The sequence below is a fragment of the Carassius gibelio genome, chromosome B17 (assembly GCF_023724105.1).
Source record: "Carassius gibelio isolate Cgi1373 ecotype wild population from Czech Republic chromosome B17, carGib1.2-hapl.c, whole genome shotgun sequence".
NCBI lineage: Eukaryota > Metazoa > Chordata > Actinopteri > Cypriniformes > Cyprinidae > Carassius > Carassius gibelio.
This window is the reverse complement of record NC_068412.1, coordinates 23,550,746-23,560,020: the sequence shown is the minus strand read 5'-3', so window position 1 is coordinate 23,560,020 and position 9,275 is coordinate 23,550,746. Positions and strand designations below refer to the sequence as shown.

Here is a 9,275-nt window from a genome sequence, read left to right as displayed (position 1 = left end):
TGTGAATTTTAACTTCAGTTATAATTATTGTGACATGATATAATTTATTACAATGCACATTATTAATAATTATAATGCATTATACATACCCTTTAATAACCCTTTAAAATGCATTATACTGCACATACAGTAAAAGCTTTAAGAAAAGAGTAACCCGTAAATAATGTCTCTCATATTGGGCACTTTTCCACTCCGAATAGTAGTAAATGCGACAGAGGTTAAACCTGTTGCTTATTGACTTGAAAACTGTGACAAATTTGTTGTACAGATCTATCTACGGCTTTTCAATTTCACCCTAAGAACACTTTGAAAACTGAAAATTTTTTCAGATTTTTGTTGTATTTTACACTTCGCTTAATCTTTCTGACACTTTTGGTGAGCTTCTCTCATAAACAGAACTCATTGCAGAGACATCTAAGATTAGATTTAAAGTTTACAGAATTTCATTTGCGTATCATTTCACTGCTTGGATTCATTTAATGCGTTTCCAATAGCAGTAGCCTTATTATTTTCTAATGGCCTCTTTTCTCGCCTACTCAGTTAGCTCGTCCCAGTTAATGCTTTGTGTTTGGGCCCAGTTTTTTTTTTTTTTTTGGTGGTCCCCTGGCACAGGTTACAAGTGTATTGCAAACATCAATTTTGAAGTTTCCAAAGGTCAGCCCACTGGTGATTTGATTCTTGTAAAGATGAGTCTGTCCGTTTGTGCAGGCAGATGTCTTCTGCTAAATTCAGGCCATCTCTGAATTCTCAGTAGATAGACAAAAAACACATTTTGAATAGGATCCAAGATTGGGGAAACAATGCATCGGCCTCATGAGACTCTGAGGGAAAGACATTAAAAGTGCGGCAGTATTGAGCCGTCTTTGAAAATGCTTCCATGACCTTCAAGAATGCCATTTAGAAAGGCTTGAGTTTTTCTGTAGTGTTTCTCATGTTCTTTAGTTCACATAGGCTTGATGAAGGTCCATTCCCTCTGGCCAGGCAGCACTTCTAAAATACATTTCTCAACTTGTGTTGTTCCCGTTTTATCTTACACGAGTCCTTGTGATACTTGAGATCTATTTTTTTTCTTAGATGAATGTGTAATGAGTATAACATTTTTAGCATAATGTTAATTTAGTGACATTTTTTTTTATAATTTACTGTTTATTTTTTTATAAGAATTTAAAATAATAATACTAATAATAATAACACTTTGATTAAAGCAAAAAGTCTTTGAAAATTAGATTGAGTTCTATAGAGTTCTGTAGAAAGACATTTCTCACATAATTTGTCATTTCAAACCTGACTTTGATTCAAAACCATTTACAGTAATTTAAATAATTTATTGTATTTTTCAATTTATTTTCTCTAAGGATTTAAAATAATAATAATAATAATAATAATAATAATAATAAATAAACACTTTGATTAAAGCAAATGTAACAGGTGTTTAAAGAATTTAACACATAATTAATTAAATTAATTGCTGTTGGTGCAAATAGGTTTATCAGAAGATTCTAAGAGTCGTAAAGGAGGTAGCGGGTTGTAGTGAGAAACAACCGACAACACAAGTTAGATGCAAACTGGTATGTAATTAGATTTCCAGTGAGAATTATAATCAGGTTAAATACAATATCAGGCAATGATACAAATCTCAAGCATGAAAATCCCCTCGAGAGTGCACTCTTCTTTTACCTCAGAAAACAGAAAAGTATTGTACAGACTAGTAAATGAAATGACAAAAAGAAATAAAATAAACAAAAATACTCAAAGGAATGGTGTCTTTTTTCCTTTTAAAACACCTTTCTCAAAATATATCACATATCAATTTCAATCAACTTATGGCTATGGGTAACCATACACCAATAAGAGTGTTCAATGCTATTCAAAGCATGGATCAGTTTCCTGTCAATCCCTGTATTTGTCAATCTAAAAAAAAAAAAGTATTCAATAGTCTCTAATAGGAATTGTCTTACTTAAAGCAAGACTGGAGAATGAAAGAAAGGATATTGTCCTCTTCTTTATGAATTGTAGTCTTTTCCTCTCTGTAGCAGATTCGGGTGGCTCGCCATCAAACGTGAATTTCACAGGATATCGCAGAAGATCACAATCCAGAACCAAGGAAAAAAAATAGAAATACAAGGAAGAAGAGAAAAAAAAAGAAAGGGACAAAAAAACCTGGCCTGATCACAGACCAGAGCATTCATTTAGTGATTTCAAAAATAATTTCACATCAAAGATCGAAACAATCAAAATAAACAATTAAACACACAAATATGTGTTTCAAGACATCATATATTACACTAATTTACCTCTAGAACAATCCTATCTGTATTCCTCACACAGGCGCATGTGACCAATAATGGCGCCGGTGAACTGAAATGGAGGAATAACCACGCGGCATTTACCTTCTATATTTAGCGTCTTTTGCTTTCACCCAAGCACGTCTCACAGGCACGCGTCGGCCAGCAATGGCGTTGGTGAACGATGAATACCCACACGATTCACTCTAAGCCTGGAGTGAAATGTGACTCAACATTCACTCGGCTTCTCCATACGCTGCTTGGTATTAAATTTATCAAATTAAAGGTTTTCTACTTTTCTTCAATTATACACTTCTAGTTTTGATCGCAGAGATCGACTCGCGTCTTCTCTCCTCTATGCTCAGCTCTCTTCTCGTTACGCAGGCGCGTCCAACCACACACACACAGCGCGTGATGACGGAGCTCGCTCATTGGTCAATCACCAATCAAATAGTAATAACTTAAAACGTCAACTGTTTGAGTTAAATCATTTTTTTCTTTTTATAATACATCACTTTTCAACTTTTATTAAGGGACAATCATGTAACTAAATTGTCTAAATAAAATAATTAACTTCATTTAATCGGTGTTACACAAAAACAAGACTCTTTGTCAAAAACATATGATTTAAAGAATTTCCTGTATTTTTCTCTAAAGAAAATTCAAATTCAAATTCAAAAAAAAAAAAAAACATTAATAAACTTGTTCATTTATGTATGGAACATATATTGAAAATATATTTTTCTGTTAACATAAGTCAAGTCAATGAAATTATTTAATAATCTAAAGAATCCTTTTCCACTACAAAGAACCTTTTGTGCAATGGAAAGATTCCATAGATGTTATAGATTCTTTATGGAACCATAGGTGCCAATAAAGAGTCTATATTTTTAGTGTGTTGGACCCAAATGGCATATTGTACTTTGTATGAATAAAAACAGTTGAAATTGTAATAAGATGATCATTTTTTGGGGTGAACTCTTTGTTGAACATGTTTTTTATATTCTGCCTTATAACAATGTTAACTCACTGTAGATCTGTCTAGAAGGATTTAATAACAACTACTGGTAAAAATCGATTTCTTTATGGACAGAATGAATGAAAGTTTTACTCCCGGTCCAGACTGTGATCTATTGATATTTTATATCAACAGTTTAAGCCTGAAAGTTTTTAAACATTACTAAAATGACATTAAAGGGTAAAATGGTCTACCTTTTTCAGCAGAGGCTACAGAAATGGCATCAAATGTGAAGGAAACATTGATTTGGATTGGGTAACACTTTAGAATAAGGTTCCATTAGTTAATGTTAGTTAACTACTTTCGTTAGCATGAACTAAGCAAGAACAATCCTTCTACAGCATTTATAAGTCTTAGTTCATGTTAATTTCAACATTTACTAATGCATTATTTAAATCAAAAGTTGTGCTTGTTAACATTAGTTAATGCACTGTGAATTACCATGAACTAACAATGAATAACTGTATTTTCATTAACTAACATTAACAAAGATGAATAAATACAGTAATAAATGTATTATTCATTGTTTGTTCATGTTAATTAATACAGTAACTAACATTAACTAATGGAACCTTATTCTAAAGTGTTACCTTGGATTGTTACCTGCAGAAAGCCTGATGATGGCTCATCAGAATCCTGCTGGAACTCTTCACTGAGACAGAAAGATAATCAATGTCTCCTGGTAGCAAATAAGCTTTGATTGTTTGTTCTTTCGGTCCATTCCCTCCCTTGATAAAATTGGGAACACTAGTGGTCCAGGTCATTTCTCAAAGTGTCGTTCATCAGCACACCTGTCATATCTGCTCCGCTCTCGAAAACATCTCAGTGGGCTCTTGTACTTCGTCCAGCTGAATGTTTGATGACCTTTTTGTAGATGTGTGCTGCTGTCTTCATTAAGCAGGACAGTAAATATTGCCACAAGCTTGTCCACTGAGCCCTGATACATTATTTCAACCTTATATTTGCCAATATCGGATGTTATATAACTAATTCCTATCATGCAGTTATAGATGTTTCTTTCAGGGTTCTTTAATAGTTTCATTTAGAGGTTTATAATTAGGGGTGTGCAATATTTATTATCTATGATAAAATGTTAATGTTGTTTTAACTACTTTCAAACTGACATTATTGTGTATATCACTCACTTTGTGCAAAAACACAAAAACAAAACAAAACAAAAATGTGTTTTGAGAGTCCAAAAGCATTGCCCCTTTCATTCAAGATATGAAAGCAAAAAAATATCCTTGAATGGTTTTTATTTTTTATTTTTATGTTTATGATATAGTAAAGTATTATCACACAAGCAAGAGTGATGTTTTTTCTAAACATTAGCACAAGAATGATCACGAATGTAATATTAACTTTATATGTTTAAACATTTTTTTAATTTTGAGCATGTTACAATTTAGAAACTATATTGTCTGCTTTTTTAAATCTGTTTCAAAAAAACTTAAAAAAAGCAGAACATTAATGCATCACAGTCACTTGCTTTGTTGCTAAATAAATCAGTTGATTTAAACAAATTATTTGAATGAATGATTCAATGAATCTCTCATTATGAAAGGGACTTGCTGCCATCTACTGGCTTTTTACTGTAATGTTTATTTATCCATGACAGACCAAAACCAGCCAAGGTAAAAAGATACTAAGCAAAATATTGTTTAATCATTGTTATATAAAAAACATATAAATCATTTTCTTTCTATTTTTATTTTGTTTAGTTTTTTGCAATATTGCATAGCCCACTTGTGAGGAAGAAACATTTGGGGGAAAGAAATGCAATTCCTTTGCTAAAAGATGAGATAACTGATAACCAATTCCTTATTGTTGAATTTAATTACCCTTGTCATTCTGTATACATCCGTTTCACTGAAAATGCTTATAATTTTTTTTTTCTTCGTTAAACTTATGGATTAGACAGCTGTGGAATAATTTAACTTCAGTTAGGGTGACCATACAGTATTTTAGTTTTTCCAAAAGGGGACAGAGCTTGTTTTTATAATTTATAAAAAAGAATTCAAGTAGAAATAATATAAAAAGAATAGGGAATGCTAGTGTTAGAGGGCAATTTTTTAATAAAAATATAACAAGTCAGTACAATAGAAAAAGAATAGATAATGCAAGCATTAGAAGGACATTATTTATAGTAAATAAAAAGACAATTAGTAGAAATAATACACAATACTAGTGTTAAAGGCTCTTCTTTCTTTAGAAATAAAATAAGTAGTTAGAATAGAAATAGAATAGAGAGTGCACATGTTAGAAGATCAGTAATAATAATAAAAAAACAAGTATATAAAATTAGAAGTGGCATTAGAATATAGCGTGCTAGATTTAGAGGGTCAAATGAAGAAGAATGAGATGTGTTTTCAGCTGTTTCTTGAAAATATTAAGGGTTCAGCTGCTTGGATTAAGTTGAGCAGTTCATTCTAACATGAGTGAAGAGTTAATGTAGAAGTCCATGAATGTTTTATCATAGGTAAAATGCAAAAGGTTTCAGTACATTTTGCATTTCAGTCAAATGTAATTTATGCAATATTTGAAACCTTTAACACACATGGGAAAATCAACCAATGGCAACAGTTTAAAAGTAGCCCAGTTCTGTGGAAAAAAAACGCGGACATGGCAACCCTGCATCCAACAAGAGCTGCAGGAGTCAGATTTGACTGATCATAGGTCAAGAATAAGCAGAGATGACTGACAAGGCCATGATTGAGCCTTAACAGATCATAAGCTCATTGTCAAATATCTGATCTTGTAAGATGTGCATCCTTTATACAGAGTGCGTGTGATTACGAAATCGAAAGTGAAAGTAAACAGCACAAACGCTCATTAAAAACTATTTAAATACACCGCATCCTGAGAACGGCTCCCTGATATGGCAAAATTACATACAATGTTAGAATGTTTAAAGGAGTAGACAAGAAAATCACAGGAGCCAAAAACTCATTGTAGGAGCAGGGGGCAATGGTCAAAGATTCAGCGGGAGCGCGAAAACATCAGAATCCCAGACATTTGAGGGTAGTTAAGAAATCCCCAAAAATCATTTTTGGAGGTCCAAAAAGAGGACATGTTTAGGGGAAAAAGATGACATATGGTTACCCTTACTTTAGTTGCCATCAGTACGTTGCTCTAGAGGTAAAACTCTGAATGACCGCTAGTGGCCAGTGAGCCACTCATCTGCCCTGTGCTTCAGGCAATTACAATCAAAGACATCATTAAGACCTGATTTGGCTCGGTATGAAATCAGAAACTGAACACAGAATGGCATGTAATTTACCTTTAGTTGACCTTCAGCTCATTACTTTTTCATTTATGGACATAATTTGACTTAATCATTTTGGAATGATGCTTGATCACATGCTGTCATAGGGAAATAGGATCTGTAATTCAAAATATGGCATGTTAACAAAAGTCCCCTTTTTGTGTTAGTCAACCGCTGTTTAGCAACTGCTGGTCTTTTTGCATGACTGTGCATCAAGTATAAGGCAGGAACAAGTTGCACACTAGTAAACACAGATCAAGATGGAAGTGCTGAGTAATGTGACGTTGATGTATTTCCCCCGAGGTATAATTACCCTTGATCCTTCTTTGTTTTCAGACTGTGTCTGTAATTGAAAGCAATTCAAGCAGTCAGCAACCATTATTACACTGCGACATCAGCCAGTGTCGGATGATTGCTTACTTCTTTGCCTCTTCTTGGTTGAGATTCCTGTTTTTGAAACTTGAAAGGGACTCATCTATGTTATGTCTCGCCACTGCTCTAATAATATCTGTCTGTGACTTATGTTCAATCTAGAACTGTAATAAAAACACTTCCTATCAGGAAAGGCCAACAAGGTGAATCAACCTTTTCTTGCAAAGAAAGGGGACGCTGGCCACCTCTGGCTTTTTAGATAAATAGATTTTCTTTATCAATTAACTAAATTCAATTACAATTAATGGCGAAATTAATGTTTGGAAAAATGTAAACTGTTATTTCCTGCTGACACACTAGGGATTTTTTCAACAAAATATAAGAGAATATGTTAAAGGACTGATCGAAATGATACAAACTTGTTTACATCTTCAATAGGGTCAGAAACAAATATATAGGCTGTTGACAAATAGCTAAGTGCTTAATTGGGATCTTATAACAACAATTACTCGTCAGATACAAAAGCATTCAGAGCCCCCAGGCATATCACACAGGACCACCGGCGTTTATCCCTCATTATAAATAGTCCCAGGGTTATTACTGAGATAAATTGGTCATGTTTGCGAACATCGGGGGATTGCTACACCAAGTGTATTGACAAATTGCTTAATTAAATGACAACAATAAAGTGATAGTACAATTAATTGTGCTGTACCATCTTCTCCTTCCAGGGCTACAGTATTTCCAGATGTTCCTTCAGTAATGCTGCCATCAGTCTGGAGCAGGAGGAATGGGACACTGTCTGTTTTCAGGCGATTTTTCTCCCCTGTATTTATACAGAATTCCAAACTGAAGTATTACCCATGAAAATAATGTAAATCCTAGGAAGCATAACTTCTTCCTAAATTTGTAAACTGATTTGTAAGGTCTCAAAGCAGTTTTCAATCGAAATAAAAGTGCTATAGTTTCACACTCGAGACCAAAGAAAATAAACATTTGTATTAGTAAATATTAATATGTTATGTAAAGTAAAAGCATGAAATAAATTAATGAATAAATAAATAAATAAATAAATAAATACAATGGTATATAATGCTATAAAAATTGTTTTACTATTTTATAATAAGATAATATTATAATCATTAATTGTTTTTAATGACCACTATTTATAAACATATATTATTACATAAAGTATAGTAATTATTTTTATTATTATTATAATTTTTATGAGTAGTAGTAGTAGTTGTAGTGTGTATTATTATTAATATACAGTACAATTGTATTTATTTAGTGCAACAGTGATTATTTTTATTATAATTTTTTATTTAAATAATAATAAAATAAGAATATTGTTTTAAGTAACAACAACAATAGCTTTCATTGAAGGAGTGACGTTCATCATATCCATTCGATTAATTTCATCACTCTTTGAATGATTGAACAATATAAAGACTGACTGACAGCCTGTCTAGAATGCGCAGGTGGAAATATCAATAGGAAGTCTCAGATAATTATATATAGGCTATCTTAGTGTCAGGTTTATGTTCTGTTATGTGGATCATTATTTTGTCATTCTCTTCTGTTTTCTTCACTTCCTGTTTCAATGCTATTTGGTTTCGGTTTCATTGATTTAACTGGTTTCTGAATATGACCTAGTTATATATTCCAGTAATATAGCATAGTGCGCAATTAAGCCACTCAAAATGACCACGAGGGAAATTCCTTCACAGCAACAGCCCAAGTACTAACTCAACAGGTGTGAGGCTGTGACAGGCCTTATAAACTAAAACTAAGAGTTTGAACGGAATATGTTTGGCCATAGGAAGCCTGTAAACTTGGTGAAGGATGGGAGTAATATGTGCAGATTTTTTGTTAAAAGTAAGGGATGAGTAAGCAGCTATATAAGGAGTTGCAATAATCCAATCTTGAGTTTATAAAAGCATGGATAATAGTTTCAGCATCTCCAAACTTAATTGAGGGACGTATCATGTATACAGTATGAACAATATTTAGCAAATGGTAAAAACATGACAATCTGACCTATATGTGAATCTAAGCATAACTACAATTAACAGTAGTTGTGTAATTATTATTAATTTACAGTGCAATAGTATTTTGTTTATTTTTATAATTTAAATAGAATATATATATATATATATATATATATATATATATATATATATATATATATATATATATATATATATATATATATTTTTTTTTTTTTTTTTTTTTTTTTGTAAGTAACAACAACAACAAATAGCTCTTAAAGGAGGGATATAAACCATATTATTATTTGGGTCAGTAAACCAAATTCACCCTATCAACCATCCAG

At 32.3% G+C, this 9,275-nt stretch overlaps 1 long non-coding RNA gene across 1 annotated transcript; it reads right to left on the bottom strand.

The window, feature by feature from the left end:
- Positions 1-1,471: 1,471 nt before the first annotated feature.
- LOC127976642 (uncharacterized) lies at positions 1,472-2,858 on the bottom strand. Its single transcript, XR_008157901.1, has 3 exons — positions 2,391-2,858; positions 2,295-2,358; positions 1,472-2,165 (listed from the first exon to the last, which is right to left on the bottom strand). It is a non-coding gene; the product is annotated as an uncharacterized LOC127976642 (long non-coding RNA).
- Positions 2,859-9,275: the final 6,417 nt, after the last annotated feature.